Source organism: Balaenoptera borealis (genome assembly GCF_965194805.1).
Source record: "Balaenoptera borealis genome assembly, chromosome: 12".
NCBI lineage: Eukaryota > Metazoa > Chordata > Mammalia > Artiodactyla > Balaenopteridae > Balaenoptera > Balaenoptera borealis.
The window spans coordinates 86,600,546-86,617,199 of NC_138869.1; the positions used below are offsets into that span (position 1 = coordinate 86,600,546).

General features: G+C 45.8%; 1 long non-coding RNA gene and 1 pseudogene across 2 annotated transcripts in view; one reads left to right on the top strand and one right to left on the bottom strand.

The window, feature by feature from the left end:
- Positions 1–16,654, bottom strand: part of LOC309607948 — a 208,849-nt gene that overhangs the window by 64,646 nt on the left and 127,549 nt on the right. The gene's annotated exons all lie outside the window — the stretch shown is intronic.
- LOC309607367 (cysteine and glycine-rich protein 1-like) lies at positions 3,351–5,672 on the top strand (annotated as a pseudogene). Its single transcript has 2 exons — positions 3,351–3,532; positions 4,365–5,672. The product of its transcript is annotated as a cysteine and glycine-rich protein 1-like (transcript).

The following is a 16,654-nucleotide window of genomic DNA, read 5'->3' on the forward strand; positions in this document are numbered from 1 at the left end:
GAAGATCTATCAGTGGAACTGCATATGAAAAGATGCTCAACATCATATATTATTAGGAAATGTAAATATAAAAAAATGATGGGGCTTCCCTGGTGGCGCAGTGGTTGAGAATCTGCTTGCTAATGCAGGGGACACGGGTTCGAGCCCTGGCCTAGGAAGATTCCACATGCCGCAGAGCAACTGGGCCCGTGAGCCACGATTACTGAGCCTGCGCGTCTGGAGCCTGTGCTCCGCAACAAGAGAGGCCGCGATAGTGAGAGGCCCGCGCACCGCGATGAAGAGTGGCCCCCGCTTGCCACAACTAGAGAAAGCCCTCACACAGAAACGAAGACCCAACACAGCCAAGAATAAATAAATAAATTAAAAAAAAAAAGAAAAGTACTAAGTTCTTTCCTTAAAAGAAAAAAAAAATGATGTATCATCACACCTATTAGAATAGCTAGAATCCAAGAACTGGTGATACCAAGTGCTGTCCCGGATGTGGAGCGACAGAAGCCCTCACTCACTGGGGCAGGAATACGAAGGAGCACAGCCACTAGAAATGATGGTCAGCAGTTTCTTATAAAGCTACACATCGACCTTCCATCCAGTCTATCGAGCACTCCAGTCCTCATGCAGCTCATCTGAAAACTTATATATGCACAAACCCCTGCACATCAATGTTTACAGCAGAGCGCCCCTCAAGTGTGGGCTGCACATAGTGACTTCCTGCTAAAGACTACAGTATGGAAAGTAGGGAAGTAAGAATAAAAGTTCACAAGGAGAAACCTGGGAAATGTACCTTAGCCGGGTGATAAGGTGAACTTATTACTGATAATCAAGTGGAGAGTATACACCCTTGTTGTGTGGAAAATGTCACTTCATCTCTGTGGTCTTCTTCCCCACAATACTTTGCCCCAGTCAACCAACTTGAATAGAGGGACATTCTACAATATCCCTGAGCAGTACTCAAAAACATCAAGGTCATCAAACACAAGGGGCCTCTGAGAGACTGTCACAGCCACAGGAGCCTGAAGGAGATATGATTGGGACTTAACACAATGTGTCTTTGATAGGAGCGTAGATCAGGAAAAGGAAAAACTAATGAAGTCCAAATAAATTCTGGAGTTTAGTAATAATGTATCAATATTGCTTCAGTAGCTGTGACAAATGTATGATGGTGATATAAGATATTATCACAGAGAGACTGAGCGTGGGATTTACAGGAACTCTCTACTAACTTTGCTACTTTTTTTGTGAATCTCAAACTACACTAAAATGAAAAAAAAATTAATATCTGCCAGAAACGAACAGGGAGTGAAATAGTTATCGACTTTGAATTTTCCAGAGTGTTTTCATCAATGAGCTGGAGAGACGGGTTGTGGAGAGAAAAGATGGAAACCTCAGACACAAGGCAGGGCTCCAGGGCTCTCCTCCCCTCTAATCCCCGCCCCATCACCGAGCTCGACCCCAGAGCTGCTCAGACAGCATCTTCATGCCCCATTGCTGACCAGCCTCCAGGGCAGCCATCTCTGTCTGACTCAGACCACAGCCCATCCTCTCCCTTCCCTGCGCTGAATAGGAGAGGGCGGAGTGGTGGCGCCCCCGTGTGGCCACAGTTGCTGATGACAGGAGACCTGAGCTCCCCTTTGACCCCCTTACAAAAGACCTGCCCAGGGTTTCCTTGGGCTCCTAGCAGTGGGTTAGTGCTGCGCACAGAAGTTGGAGTTCATCCAGTGTCAAGTTCAAAGTCTGAATTGTTACCCAGAATACATGCTGACGCGGACCTTTTTCTCCCCATCAAACCAACAAGGACTTTGGCCTCAGGGAGGATCAGATTTCAAGGCCATTAATAGCTGGTTCCCAGGTCCAGGGTGGACCCCACAAACATACTGGGTGTCCTCAGTCTCCAGGGGTGGGACCTTGAACCCCAAGTCCATGTCACTTCTTCCAGCTGCTGACAGGGTTATAGACTCTTCCTCCAGGGAATCAACTCTGGAACCTCCATCCCTAGAATGGGGTAGAAGAGGGGGAGGAGGGGGAGGGGGAATGCGAGGAGATCCCCTAAGGTATCTGCCTATGAAGATGGGGAGGCTCCTGGAGAAGTGAGGAGAGGAAGGAAACAGTGACATTAAGGGATGGAGGCCAACAGGAGTGGAGGGGAAGGAACAATAGAGGAGAGGGGCAGAGCGGGTCACTTAGTGGACACATGTGCAGGGAGAGTGGGGTCTGTGTGGGAAGAGGCCCAGGGGCTTCTGGCCTGGGCGCTGGTAGAGGCTCTGTTTTTCACCTGGATGATAATTACACAGGTGTCAGCTCTATATTTTGCTGGTAAATTATACTTAACTTTTAGGTATTTTCCTGTCCTTACAGGTATGGTATAACTCAAATACACCTGGAAGAAAGAGAAAAGAGAAAAGGAGAGAGGGGAGGTGGTTAAAGGAATTCCTCTCTTCCAGAGAAATAACTTCACCCCCAGTCCTCACTCCACCCCACACACACATGTTGCTGGGGGGCAGCAGGGAGACTCAAGGAAGGGAGAGTCCGTCCCAGCTCACAGCCCGGGGCTACTTGGACATCGTCTCCCTGTGAGCTAAGACAGCGGGGACCACTGTGCCAAAAAGACTGGCTAAAGACCTTTGGAAAAGACCTGCCCAGCTGGTGGCCATGGAGGTGGTTCCTGGAGAGCCGAGGACAGGACGTGGACTGGAGCCTGGAGAACACAGTGGCGACAAGGAGATCAGCCATGAGTCTGGGCCCGGGGGTCCCCCTAACATTTCCCTGAGACACGAAAACGACCTCCCCCCTCCCCAGACCTCCAGGACCCAGGCGTCCCAACACCGTACCCAAGGACACCAAGCATGGCCCCTCCTGTCCAGGCATCAAATCCACCACTGTTTGAAGCCTCAAGGGTCCTCTCCCCTCCTCCCCAGTCCTGAGAGCCCAGGACACCCCAGTGTCCTGCCTCTTCTTCCCCTTCGTGGATCTAATAATAGACAGGGACCTGCTGTCTGGATCCCTCAGGCCTCTCTCCAGCCACTTCCAAACCTGAAATTAAAGGCCCTGTGGTCCTGGGCTCAGATCTAATTTCTGGCCCTGATGTTGACCCAGGACTTTGGGGTCAGGGGTCAGGGAGGCTCCCCAGGGCCCCACAGGCTGCAGCTGAGCCAGGCCTCCAGCTGAACAGAATCAGCTGATTCTGGACATAAAACTGGGACCTGGAGGAGACACATCAGCCACATCAGCCACACGGAGGAGGGAAAAGCTGCCTTTGTCTCCCCCCTTCCATCCACAACCATTAAGCATCCATGACACACCACAGGTGACTCTGCCCAACACACCAGGACTCCGGAGAATCCCACACAGTGTGCATGGAAAGGTGGGTGGACTGGGACACAGAGACGAGGCTGAACCGAGGGAAGAGCAGAGGCGGAGCCTGCGATCCTGTTCTCCACCTGCGGCCACTGAGCTGGAAGCCCCGGAACGCCCAGCAGCAGCCGCAACACGACACAGGAATCCAGCCTTCCAGCCGCAGCAGTGCCCAGGGCCCCAGGTAGCTAGGCAGCAGCAGAAGTGGGTCCTGGGACCCCAGCCACCAGCCCCTGAGACGCCCATGACTTTGGCCCCTCCAACCACCCACTCACAGCAGCAGAGCCGCAGAACCTTACAGCACAGGACATGGCAGAGGTGCCTGCACCAGCCCAGCTACCCACACCCCCCCTTCCCCCGTGGTTCAGGGGATCCCGGACACGAGGGAAGAACCCACTATCCCAGGTCACCAGGCAGCGATGCCAGTGGCACAGGCAGCAACAAGGCACCAAAAACCCTGGAGGCACAAGAAGCAATAAGAGGGCACGGGACCACACCCCTGATGGGGGGTGGAAAGTGCCAACTCTGCCAAGCAGGTAACACAGGTAGGAGAACCCCAAACCTGTGCTCTAGCGCCACCTCCTGGAAGAGAAGAGAAAAGCCTCTGCTCTCTAATTTGTTGAATGGTGAGAATCAAGCAGAAAAGTGCTCCCCACTTCACCAGCGCTGGCAGAGGAACAGCCCAGCAAGCACACGAAGAACTACAGTAACACTGCATCACAAAAAGTAAAGGACAGTTCTCCAGAAACCAAACTTAAGGTCATGGAATACTGTGGCATACTGATAGGGAATTCAAAACAGCTCATGAGGAGACGCAACAAGCTACAAGAAAATTCAGAAAGGCAGTATAACGAGCTCAGGAATACTATGAATGGACAGAAGGAATACTTTACCAAAGAGATTGAAACTCTAAGCAAAACTATATAATTTCAGTGTACTTATGTGGCGCACTTTCTTTAAATTGATACCTAAATATTTTATCCTGATGCTATGATAAATTGAATTGAAACGTATTCATTTTCCGAGTCCCGCGCTCGGGTGTGCTCCCGCCCAGCCACCCGCCCCGGAGCCGGCGCCACCGTGCCCAAGTGCCCCAAGTGCGACAAGGAGGTGTACTTTGCTGAGCGGGTGACCTCCCGGGGGAAGGACTGGCATCGGCCTTGCCTGAAGTGCGAGAAATGTGGAAAGACGCTGACCTCGGGGGGAGGGGACACACTGAGCATGGAGGCAAGCGCTGTTGCAACCACCCCTGCTACGGGGCCGTGTTCGGACCCCAAGGCTTTGGGCGCGGCGGAGCGGAGAGTCACACTTTCAAGTAAACCCAGGTTTTGGAGACCCCATCCCCGGCTGCCCGCGGGGCCGCGGCCCTCTAAGCCGATGGCAGGCCTTCTCCACAGGCACCTGGGGCTGTCCTGTAGACCCCCATGCCCTCAATAAACCCGTACACTTGGAAGAAAACAAAAGAAAACACATTCATTCATTTTCCTAATTTTATATTTCTGGCACAGAACTCTTAAAATCCTTCGAATTTCCTAAGTGGTGAGAGCCACAGAGGTGTGTTTCGTTATGTTAGCGATTGGCTTTTGGACTGAACCTAAGGATGGGGGCTGGTTACCAGGAGAAGCAATCATGTTAACAGGGAGCTGGAATTTCTGGTACCACCGCATCCCCCATGTCCTGGGAGCCGAGAGGGGCTGGAGGTTTCACAACTGCAATGGCCCACGATGTAATCAATCGCGCCTGTGTAATGAAGCCTCCATAACAGCCCCAAATGATGAGGTTCAGAGAACCTCCGCGCTGGCGAATACACGGAGAGCTGGGGAGAGTGTCCCAACCTGAGAGGACGAGGGAGCTCCACGCCCTTCCCACACGCTTGCCCTTTGTGTCTCCTCCGTCTGGCTCTTCCAGAGTTACATCCATAGTCTAGTAAGGAAAGTGTTTCTCTGAGTTCCGTGAGCCGCTCAAGCAAATTAATCAAACCCGAGTGGGGGATCATTAGGACATCCAATCTGTAGCCAGTCGGTCAGAAACACAGGTGACAACCTGGACTCGAGATTGGCATCTCAAGGAGGGGGCAGGCGTGCAGGACTGAGCACTAACCTGTGGGGTCTGACGGTGCCCGCGGTAGAGACAGAGTTGAGTGAATGGGGTTGCAGGGGAAATCCAAATATGGGAATATTGGAATCTGATGATGGCAATATTAATAGTAAAGAAAGAAGGACGGGAGGGTGGGAGAAAAAGCCTGGGTTTTGCCTGCGATCATCTGTCTCCTGCTACACAGAATGGCCAGCCTGGGAGAGATGGGAGAGCTCCAGAAAAGAGAAGGTAACAATAGTTTTACCCACTGTAATCTCACACCTTCCCCCAAGGAGCTGAAATAGACACTGTTTGATTTCACCCCTCCCTTCCTAGAGTTTTAGACAAAGGTTCAACCAAGTAATTGGTGTCGACCTGTGCAGGTGTACCGCGTCTTATTGCATTTTGAAGATACTGCATTTTTTACTAGTTGAAGGTTTGCGCCAACCGTGCAGTGAGCAAGTCATCAGCGCCACTTTTCCAACAGCATTTGCTCACTTCATGTCTCTGAGTGTTGGGCTGCACCCCGCAGGCCTACAAGGCCTGTGCTTGCCCAGCTTCAAGACAGAAGAAAGGCTCGCAGTCAGCAGCAGAGACGTCAGTGGTGCAATAGATGGGGAAGCTTACACATCTGAAGCAAGATCCTGGAGCGACACCCCACCGTGTGCGGGGGTCAGGGGGGATATTACCAGTTATAGGGGAATTGACATCAGCTGGGCTCATTAGTGACCAGGGAAACCAGTAGTGGGGCACACCCCTCACATCCTCCCTGATAAGAACAATCACTAGCTAGGGCCAAGGGCAAGTATGGAGGAAGGTCAGTCATGTGAGTAGGGTATAGGTGAAGCAGGCCCAGGTCAGACAGGGGATGTACAAGAGAACAAGAGAACAGCCATCCTGAGTGGCCTGACAATACACTCTATCAGAGTTTGGTAATTCTCACAGTATTTCAAACTTTTCATTATTATTATATTTATTATGCTGGTCTGTGATCAGTGATCTTTGATGTTATTATTGTAATTGTTTGAGGGCACCAGGAACCACTCCCATAGAAGACAACAAACTTAATGGATAAATCTGTGTGTGTTCTGACTGCTCCACTGACCAGACGTTCCCTCATCTCTCTCCCTCTCCTCAGGCCGCCCGATTCCCTGCGACACAACAACATTGAAATTAAGCCAGTTAAAAACCCTACAATGGCTTCTAAATGTTCAAGTGAAAGGAGAGTTGCACATGTTTCACTTTAAATCAAAAGCTAGAAATGATTAAGCTTAGTGAGGAAGGCACGTCAAAAGCCTAGATAGGCTGAATGCTAGGCCTCTTGCACCAAACAGTTAGCCAAGTTGTGAAAGCAAAGGAACAGTTCTTGAAGAAAATAAATAGTGCTACTGCAGTGAACACACAAATGGTAAGAATGCAAAACAGCCTTATCGCTGATATGGAGAAAGTTTTAGTGCTCTGAATAGAAGACCAAACCAACCACAGCATTCTCTTCAGCCAAATTCTAAACCACAGCAAGACCCTCACTCTCTTCAATTCTATGAAGGCCGAGAAGGTGAGGAAGCTGCAGAAGAAAAGTCTGAAGCTAGCAGAGGTTGGTTCCTGAGGTTTAAGGAAAGAAGCCGTCTCTGTAACATGAAAATGTGAGGTGAAGCAGCACGTGCTGATGTAGAAGCTGCAGCGAGTTATCCAGAAGATCCAGCTAAGACCATTTCTGAGGGCGGCTACGCTAAATGACACATTTTCAGTATAGACGAAACAGCCTTCTGTTGGAAGAAGATGCCATCTAGGACTTTCATAGCTAGAGAGGAGAAGTCAATGCCTGGCTTCAAAACTTCGGAGGCGAGGCTGACTCTCTTGTTAGGGGCTAATGCAGCTGGTGACTTTAACTTGAAGCCAGTGCTCATTTATCATTCCTCAAATCCCAGGCCCTTTACGGTTTATGCTAAATCTACTCTGCCTGTGATCTGTAAATAGAACAACAAAGCCTAGATGAGAGCACATCGGTTTACAACATGGTGGACTAAATATTTTCAGCCCACTATTGAAACTTACTGCTCAGAAAAAGATTCCTTTCAAAATATTACTGCTCATTGACAATGCACTTGGTCACCCAAGAGCTCTGATGGAGATACACAATGAGACTTTCCCTCCTCTCCTGCTTTCCCTGGTTGCTCATGGACCAATGACATGGTCTTAGGTATGTTGGGTCATGCTAATAAGGGCAACATCCCAGAGACAGCAGAAAACAAAGGTCAAGGAGACCTGGATGCTTGGACATCCTCATGGTGCAAAGCCACCCTAGCAGCCCTGGAACTGCCTGCCTCACTGTCATGGGAGACACACACAGGCTTCCATCCTGTGAGACCACTGTTATTTGGGTTTCTGCAGCACATACTGAATTAACACATATCGAGAGAATAGGACTTCCCAGGAGTGTGTGGCCATGGTGGTCTGTTCTGGAGATGAGCAGAGATATATTTAGTGTCACCTCTGTGGACTCTTGGGACATTACTGTGAGTTAGAGAAAGGGAGAACTGGGCCAGAGGGGGCAGCACAGGGAGATTGGAGATTGTTACCCTCCTCATCTTTCTAGCCATAGGGTCTGGCCTAGGGAAGTGTTTGGGTCACCGGGTGTTAGATTTGGGAGTCCTTGTTTCTTCACTTCCCGTCCTCTTTGCAGACCAGATCTCCTGCTCATCCTACCTAGGATCAGAACCACTGCTGGTCTCCTCCTCATCACCCTGTCTGATGACAGGGATTGTGGAGGTGGAAATCTAGAGGATTAACCCCTCAGGTAGAAAAGGAGTGCAGGGTCATTCTGCATCAGATTCCATAAGGAGTCTGTGCTTCCCCCAACTGGTTTGAACAGCTGACTTTTGGATAGTTGACCTCCGGTCCCTCATATCCTGTGCCCTGGTGATCATAAAATTCTACCACTTCACTGTATTCTCTTTATTACAAATGAGTCACTAGGTCCAGCTTATACTCCAAAGGTGGGAATTACACAAGTGCATGAACACCAGGAGACGGGAATCCCATCTTAGAAGTGTGCTCACCACAAGGGGGACTCTGGCAACCACCTGAAAGTGTGGCATCTCACAGGGCTGTAGCCAGGAGCGCAGAGATCAGAGCTGAGGTCAAAGGGACTTTGTGTTCCTCCCACAGGAATACAGGACAAAATTATGATCCCAGAAAGGTAGCCCAGTCTTCTAGGTAATTTGGGGATTGGAAGAGGCAAAAGGCTAGGTAGAAATATAAAGAAGAGGAAATAAAAAGACACCCAGCAGTTCTAATAATGTTCTCACTTATTTTCTTATGGTTCTGAGAAGTTGCAAAAGTCTTTTTGTTTAATAGTTACATGGTTTAATAATCAGCATGACCTCAAATAACTTAGGAAATATAATGAACCGAGGGATGAGGAAATCACATGACCCAGGCCTGACCAGTCAGGTTACCATGTTGTACCACATCCACCTAGCAACAGGGATTGGTCCAAGTGTAGTCTTTCCTCTCCAGTACTTTATGTATGGTCAATGTGAGAAAGATGTTTATCTTTCTGCTAAAGTTGTGAAAGTGGGTAATGTGAGGGGGTTAGAGATCATATTGTCTGTCTTCCCCAGGAACAGTGAAAGAGAAGAGAAATTGAGGTCTGATGACAAGTTTGAGTCCCTGGGTCTAATCATGTCTCTAATTGGCCTCACCCCTGGCCTTCCCAGGTAAATCAACATGTTACACCTCTTTTGCCAAAGCTAGATTCATTCGAGTTTTGTTAACTTGCAAGTGAAAGAGTCCTCTCACAAGAAGGCAGACTTTTCTGTGATGCTGGGTATTTAAATAACACTCGTTCACATGTTATTAAGACTTTATTTTTGTAGAGTAGTTTTAAGTTCACAGCAAGATTGAGGGGGATATACAGAGATTTCCTGTATACTCCCTGCCCCCATACATGCATAGCGTGCCCCGTTATCAATGTCCCCTGCAGAGTGGTGCGTTTGTTACAACTGATGAACCTACACCGACACATCATCATCACCCACAGTCGTAGTTTATATTATGATTCACTCTTGGAACTCTACATTCTGTGGGTTTGGACAAATGTATAGGAACATAAGTCTATTATTATAGTATCAGACAGAGTGTTTCACTACCCTAAAAATCCTCTATTTTCCGCCTACTAATTCCTCCCCTCACTCCCCAACCCCTGGCAACACATCTTTTTACTGTCTCCACAGTTTTGCCTTTTCCAGAATGTCATATGCTTGGAATCATACAGTATGTAGACTTTTCCGATTGGCTTCTTTCACATGGTAGTATGCACTTAAGGTTCCTCCATGTCTTTACAAGTCTTGCTAGTTCATTTCTTTTTGACACTGCATAATATCCCATTGTCTGGACGTACCACAGTTTATTTATCCCTTCACCTACTGATGGACGTCTGAGTTGCTTCCAAGTTTTGGCAATTATGAATAAAACTGCTATAAACATTCATATGCAGATTTTTGTGTAGACATGTTTTTAACTCCTTTAGGTAAATACTGAGGAACACAACCGCTGGATTGTCTGGTAAGAGTATTTTTAGTTTTGTAAAAAACTGCTGCACAGTCTTCCAAAGTAGCTGTACCATTTTGCCTTCCCACCAGCAATGAATGAGAGTTCTTGTTATTCCACATCCTCTCCAGCATTTGGTCTTCTTAGTGTTCTGGATTTTGGCCATTCCAATAGGTGTGTAGTAGTATCTCATTGTTTTAATATGCATTTCCATGATGACATATAATGGGAACATCTTTTCATGTGCTTATTTGCCATCTGTATATCTTCTTTGGTAAGGTATCTATTAAGGTCTTTGGTCCTTTTTTTTTGGCTGCGTTTGGGTCTTCCTTGCTGCATGCAAGCTTTTCTCTAATTGTGGCGAGTGGGGGCTACTCTTCATTGCAGTGTGTGGGCTTCTCACTGCGGTGGCTTCTCTTGTTGTGGAGCATGGGCTCTAGGCGCACAGGCTTCAGTAGTTGCAGCACGTGGGCTCAGTAGTTGTGGCTCACGGGCTCTAGAGTGTAGGCTCAGTAGATGTGACGCACAGGCTTAGTTGCTCCGTGGCATGTGGGATCTTCCAGGCCCAGGGATTGAACCCGTGTTCCCTGCACTGGCAGGTGGATTCTTAACCACTGTGCCACCAGGGAAGTCCCTTTGGCCCATTTTAAAACGAGATTGTTTTCTTATTGTTGAGCTGTAAGAGTTCTTTGCCTATCTTGAATAACAGTTCTTTACCAGATGCGTCTTTTGCAAAATTTTCTCCCAGTCTGTGTCTTGTCTTCTCATTCTCTTGACATTGCCTTTCTGCGAGCAGATGTTTTTAATTTCAACGCAGTCCAGCTTATCACTTATTTCTTTTACAGATTGTGCCTTTGGTGTTTTATCTAAAAAGTCACTGCCATACTCAAGGTAACCTAGGTTTCCTCCTATGTTGCTTCTAGGTGTTTTACACTTTTGCATTTTACCCTTAGGTCTGTGGTCCATTTTGATTTAATTTTTGTGAAGGGTGTAAGGTCTACATCTAGATTCGTTTTTTGTTTTTGTTTTTTTTGGCATGTGCATGTCCAGTTGTCCCAGCCCCATTTTTCTTTTTAACATCTTTATTGGAGTATAATTGCTTTACAAATGTGTGTTCGTTTCTGCTTTATAACAGAGTGAATCAGCTATACATATTCATATATCCCCATGTCTCCTCCCTCTTGCGTCTCCTTCCCACCCTCCCTATCCCACCCTGCTAGGTGGTCACAAAGCACCAAGCTGATCTCCCTGTGCTATGTGGCTGCTTCCCACTAGCTATTTTACATTTGGAAGTGTATATAGGTCCATGCCACTGTCTCACTTTAAATAAATAAATTTATTTATTTATTTATTTTTGGCTGCGCGCGGGCTTTCTCTAGTTGTGCAAACGGGGGCTACTCTTCATTGTGGTGCGCGGGCTCCTCATTGCAGTGGCTTCTCTTGTTGCGGAGCACGGGCTCTAGGCGCATGGGCTTCAGTAGTTGTGGCTCACGGGCTCTAGAGCACAGGCGCAGTAGTTGTGGCGCACGGGCTTAGTTGCTCCGCGGCATGTGGGATCTTCCCAGCCCAGGGCTGGAACCCGTGTCCCCTGCATTGGCAGGCGGATTCTTAACCACTGCGCCACCAGGGAAGCCCCCCAAACGCTTCCATTCTTCAAAGCTGAAACTCTCTACCCATTGAACAGCAGCTCCGCATTTCCCCCTCCTCCCAACCACTAATCTACTTTCTGTTCCTGTGGATTTGACTGCTTCAGAGACCTCCCATAAATGGAATCATACAGTACTTGTCCCTTCGTGACTGGCTCATTTCACTTAGCATAATGTCCTCAAGGTTCATCCATGTTGTAGCATGTGTCAGAATTTCCTTCCTTTTTTAGGCTGGATAATATTCCATTGTCTGCATATGCCACATTTTGTTTATCCATTCATCCACTGATGGACATTTGGGTTGCTTCTACCTCCTGGCTATGGCGAATAATGCTGCTATGAACATGAGTGTGCAAATATCTCTTTGAGATCCTGCTTTTAATTCTTTGGAAAGTGGGAATGCTGGATCATATGGTAATTATATTTTTAACTGTTTGAGGAAATGCCACACTGTTTTCCATAGCCTCCCAATTTTCTTTTGCCTCACTGTTAAATGTGAAATATCTTTTTACCAACTCTGAGACCTATTGACTATGATTCTGCTTTAGTCTAGGTAACATTCTTAGACTATCATGTGGAATGCTCTCTGGTTTGGACTTGCTTAGATTCCCTCCCCAATGTCCCTGCATGGTGTGAGTGACGTGTACAAGAGCAAGGAACTCTGAGAAGCCACGGCCACAATCAAAACCTAAGGAAACATTACAGAGAAAGAAAGAAGGGTTTCTAGGCTCAGAACCCCTTCCTTTACCATGGAATCCTTTGAGTCCTTTCTCTAAAGAAAGAAGTTTATCTGGAAATTCTTGTGTCTGCTTTTTGATTGGAGGACTGATAGGCTTTTCAATCCAGAACTTCTTCCGGGGATATCTAGAGATAATGAAGTCACACTGGGAACCACTGAGAGAAAGGCATGATTTCCCATCGTCAGCACGTGCATGCGCACAAACACCAGCAATGGACCAAAGGGTCAGAGAGTAAAAGCTGCTTTTCCAAGTGGTCGGTTTCAACATCAGAGTCAAAGAGTAGATATATAGAGTTCTGAAGAAAGGGCCATGATCCAAGGATTCTCTACCCACCAATAGGTCATTTACAGACAATGTTAAGAAAGAGAGAAAGCCATTTTCTGCCTTTGAAAGTCTTTGAAACATGTTACTAATACTATAACCTCTAAAGAAATTACCTGAGGATATAAACTAGGCAAATTAAAATTAAAATAAAGCTTTTTTTGTTTGTTTTTTTTTGTCACCCTGTGCGGCATGTGGGATCTCAGTTCCCTGACCAGGGATCAAACCCAGGCCCCCTGCAGTGGAAGTGTGGAGTCTTAACCACTGGACCACCAGGGAAGCCCCAAAATTAAGCTTTAAATATACATTTTTAAAAGCTTTAAATTTAAAATTAAGGTATAGCTGGGCAGACATATATAAGCTAAATACAATATGAAAGAAATCTGAGGTCTTGATCTTATCAAACAGGATTAAATTCAAGGCAAAAAAATATTAAATAAGACAACAGAGGGTATTTTAGGTTACTAAGAAGATTATAATCCACAATTAAGATATAACTCTCTTTAAAAGAAAAGAAAGCATCAAAATATAAAAAGCAAAAACTATAAGAATACAAGAAAAGTCGGCAAAAATTCATTGCTAATAGGAATCTTTGAGTGACTTCTTTTAGTCCATGACATATCAAGAAGTCAAAAAATAAGTATTGGGGCTTCCCTGGTGGTGCAGTGGTTGAGAATCTGTCTGCCAATGCAGGGGACATGGGTTCGAGCCCTGGTCTGGGAAGATCCCACATGCCGCAGAGCAACTGGGCCCGTGAGCCACAATTACTGAGCCTGCGCTCCACAACAAGAGAGGCCACGATAGTGAGAGGCCCGTGCACCGCGATGAAGAGTGGCCCCCGCTTGCCACAAGTAGAGAAAGCCCTCGCAGAGAAACGAAGACCCAACACAGCCATAAATAAAAAAAAAAAAAAAAAAAAAAAAAAAAAGTTAAGGATGTACCTCACATATCTTATAAAAAAAAAAAGTATCAATACAAAATACCTAAATAACAAAATTACTAAGGAAAACCTCATGGAGCTATATCATATCCTATTCTAAGAACACAGAGAATGTACCTTCTTTTTAAGTGTTTAGAACTGTACAAAAATTTACAACATACAATACAGAAAGCCTTAATAAAGTCCAAAATGGTAGAAATGGCAACAAACTTGTCTGATCACAAGATTTAAAAACTATGAAACATGAAACTACTAGAAAAAAACCCCAGCGCCACTGACAGATATCCTCTTTCTTAAATCTTATGTTAAATAGCAAATCAAATTTAAAATTTCAAAATAGCTAGAAAGCAATAAAAATACCAAATACTAGAAATTTTGGCCTATGACAAAAGCAGGGCTCATAGATATACACACACCAAAAATAAAAAAATATTAAAAATGGAAAAAAGAAGGGAGAGGCAAGTAGAGGAGTCAAAAGTAGAAATACACAAAACAAACAAATATATTCAGACATAAAAAAATTAAATTTAAGGACATCATTTGGCAAATTATGCAAATATTTTTGAAAATATAAATGAAAATGGTGATATTCCAGGAGCTATAAATACTAAATATTCCAATTAAAAAGTGTCAGAATGAATTTATTTAAAAAGAAAAAAAATTTTATGTTGCTTATAAGAGGTACATAAAAGTAACAGCTGAGAAAGGTTGAGAGTTAAGGGATAAAAGGTTAAATAGCATGCAAACACTAATCAAAAAAAACCTAGAATACCTCTACTAATATCAGACAAAATGCTTTCAGGCAAGAAGTCTTACCCATTCTGTATCACTCTCATTTCTTATATAATTACTCATCTCTAATTGTCTCTGTCTAGTCTCCCCAGCCAGAATCTGGTAACCTATCTCATTACACCCCTTTCTACCCAGTAACTGGTCCACAGTAAATGTGCAGTATATGCCAATAGTCTTGAATGTCTCTGGGATGAACAGTGTATTATCAAAATACCTCCCTTTTATCTCTGTTCAAAGCTTCTGAGTATCGTGTGGGTATAATTTTTGAAAACTGTCAATGTTAAATGCCTAACACACATTCCCTCAGACCCACTGTTCAAGAACCCATTATCTCTATGGCTCATATACATTTCCTCGTCTTATGGTCAGGCAGAGAGCAGGAAACCACCACTAGCAAGCATGGAGGACAATCTGATGATGAAATGTGCTCTACAGAATATGAGGGAAGCTGTGGCCAGGAGAGGCAGCTGGGAATCAAGTACAGAAAGAACAAAAGGAAATCGGGTTTTAGAAACAAATGTGTATTCTAAATTTTCTCTAATACTCTCCCATAATCTCCTCCCATTTCATTTCTCCCTATCCCATTACCATCCTAACATAAGTTCCATGACAATAACTTTTCTAGAACTCCCTCCCCCATTCTATGGAATACCTTTCAACTTACCCTTTCTAGAAGAACCTCTCTTCCTCCAAACAACCCCTTTCCAGCCCTTGCCACATTTCAATAAGTTATGGTGACAGAAAGAAAAAACAAAGGAACATCTAAATGGTTAAAAAAAAAAAGCAAGCAGCACTTACCTGCTTATTACGTTGCTTGGGTCCTAGAAAGGAAGAGAAGACAGACTGTCATGGAAATAAGGTTCCCAGGAGCTGACACCATTCCCTACGATGGGCTTGCTGGGGAATGGGTACACAACAGGACTGTACAGAGAATTTTCTGATGAGCCTGGACCTGTTCTGTTCTCCACTGTAGTATCAGTTTATGGGGACATATGTTTCCCCGTCCTTTCCTCTATTTGAGTGCTAGACTATCCCCTCCAGGAAACCTTCCTTGATCTGTTAAGAATCCTATTGTCTACCAGGTTAAGACTGAAATCTCAGCCTGCCTTGGAAGGCCTCTACTCAGTTGACCCCATCTTACCTGTCTCATCTTCCCTTTAACTTCTTCCTCACTTAAGCTGACTCCTCCCGAAAGGTAGCTCCTTTCACTCTATGTACCCTTTCTACCTTCCAACTTATCTTCCTCAGCACCTACGCCCACCCTTTTATTATCACACTCATTAAGTTTATTATCACATTCATTTATTTCATTTTAACCAATGCATCTCCACCAAATGGAAAGTTCAACTCCTCCTTCCTGCTAATCCAAATCTTTACATTTTCTTCAAGGCTGCCATTAAGAGCTGCTTCTTCCTTGAAGCCTTCCCTGACTAAACCTAGCCTTTTCCAGAATTCCTGGGGCTTCCTGTCTGACCACAAGATTTAACACTCGATTATTTCTTATAATTATAAATGTATAGATCTTACTATCTCATTGTAAGATCTGGGCCTATTACAGTCCCTTGCCCACTGCAAGTTGGGACTTAAAACCTATTGCTTTGCTGATTAACTTATTAAAGAACTCAACAAATGAGAACAAAACCTTGTCTCTCCTGACTCCTTGTCCAAATCTCATGCTAATGGAGGGCTACACTGCATCCTGGAGCAAGGGGACTCAGGTACAGTTTAGTTGGTCGCTCACCTGCAAAAGTTCAAGTGCTGGCTGCCGGGCCTTCTTCTCTAACTCAGAAATCAGGGTCTCAAGCCGGATGACCTCCTCGGAGCCCTTGGTGACATGGCTGTTCCTCCCTTCAGTGAGCTCTTGCTCCATCCCATCCAGCCACTCCAACAGGTACTGCTCCCTTTCTCTCAGGAACTGATGGCCCTGCTCAAACACTGATGCTATGTCTTGCTTGTGGTTCTGGAATTTTGCCTACAGTAAAGGCAGAAAGAGGAAGAGGATTTCTTCTGAGGCTAGGAAACACCAGAACATTTGTGAGATCTGGGAATGAGTTCAGAACAAGAATCCCTTTCATCACACCCTCCTTCTCCCCATCCTTCAATATCCCCCCTCCCCCGGACACACACACACACACACACACACACACACACACACACACACTCTCCCACCCAACACAGGTACACAGAACATTCACTTGAGACTTCTCTTACCAGCAGGGCCTGAATCTCATCTTGTCCCG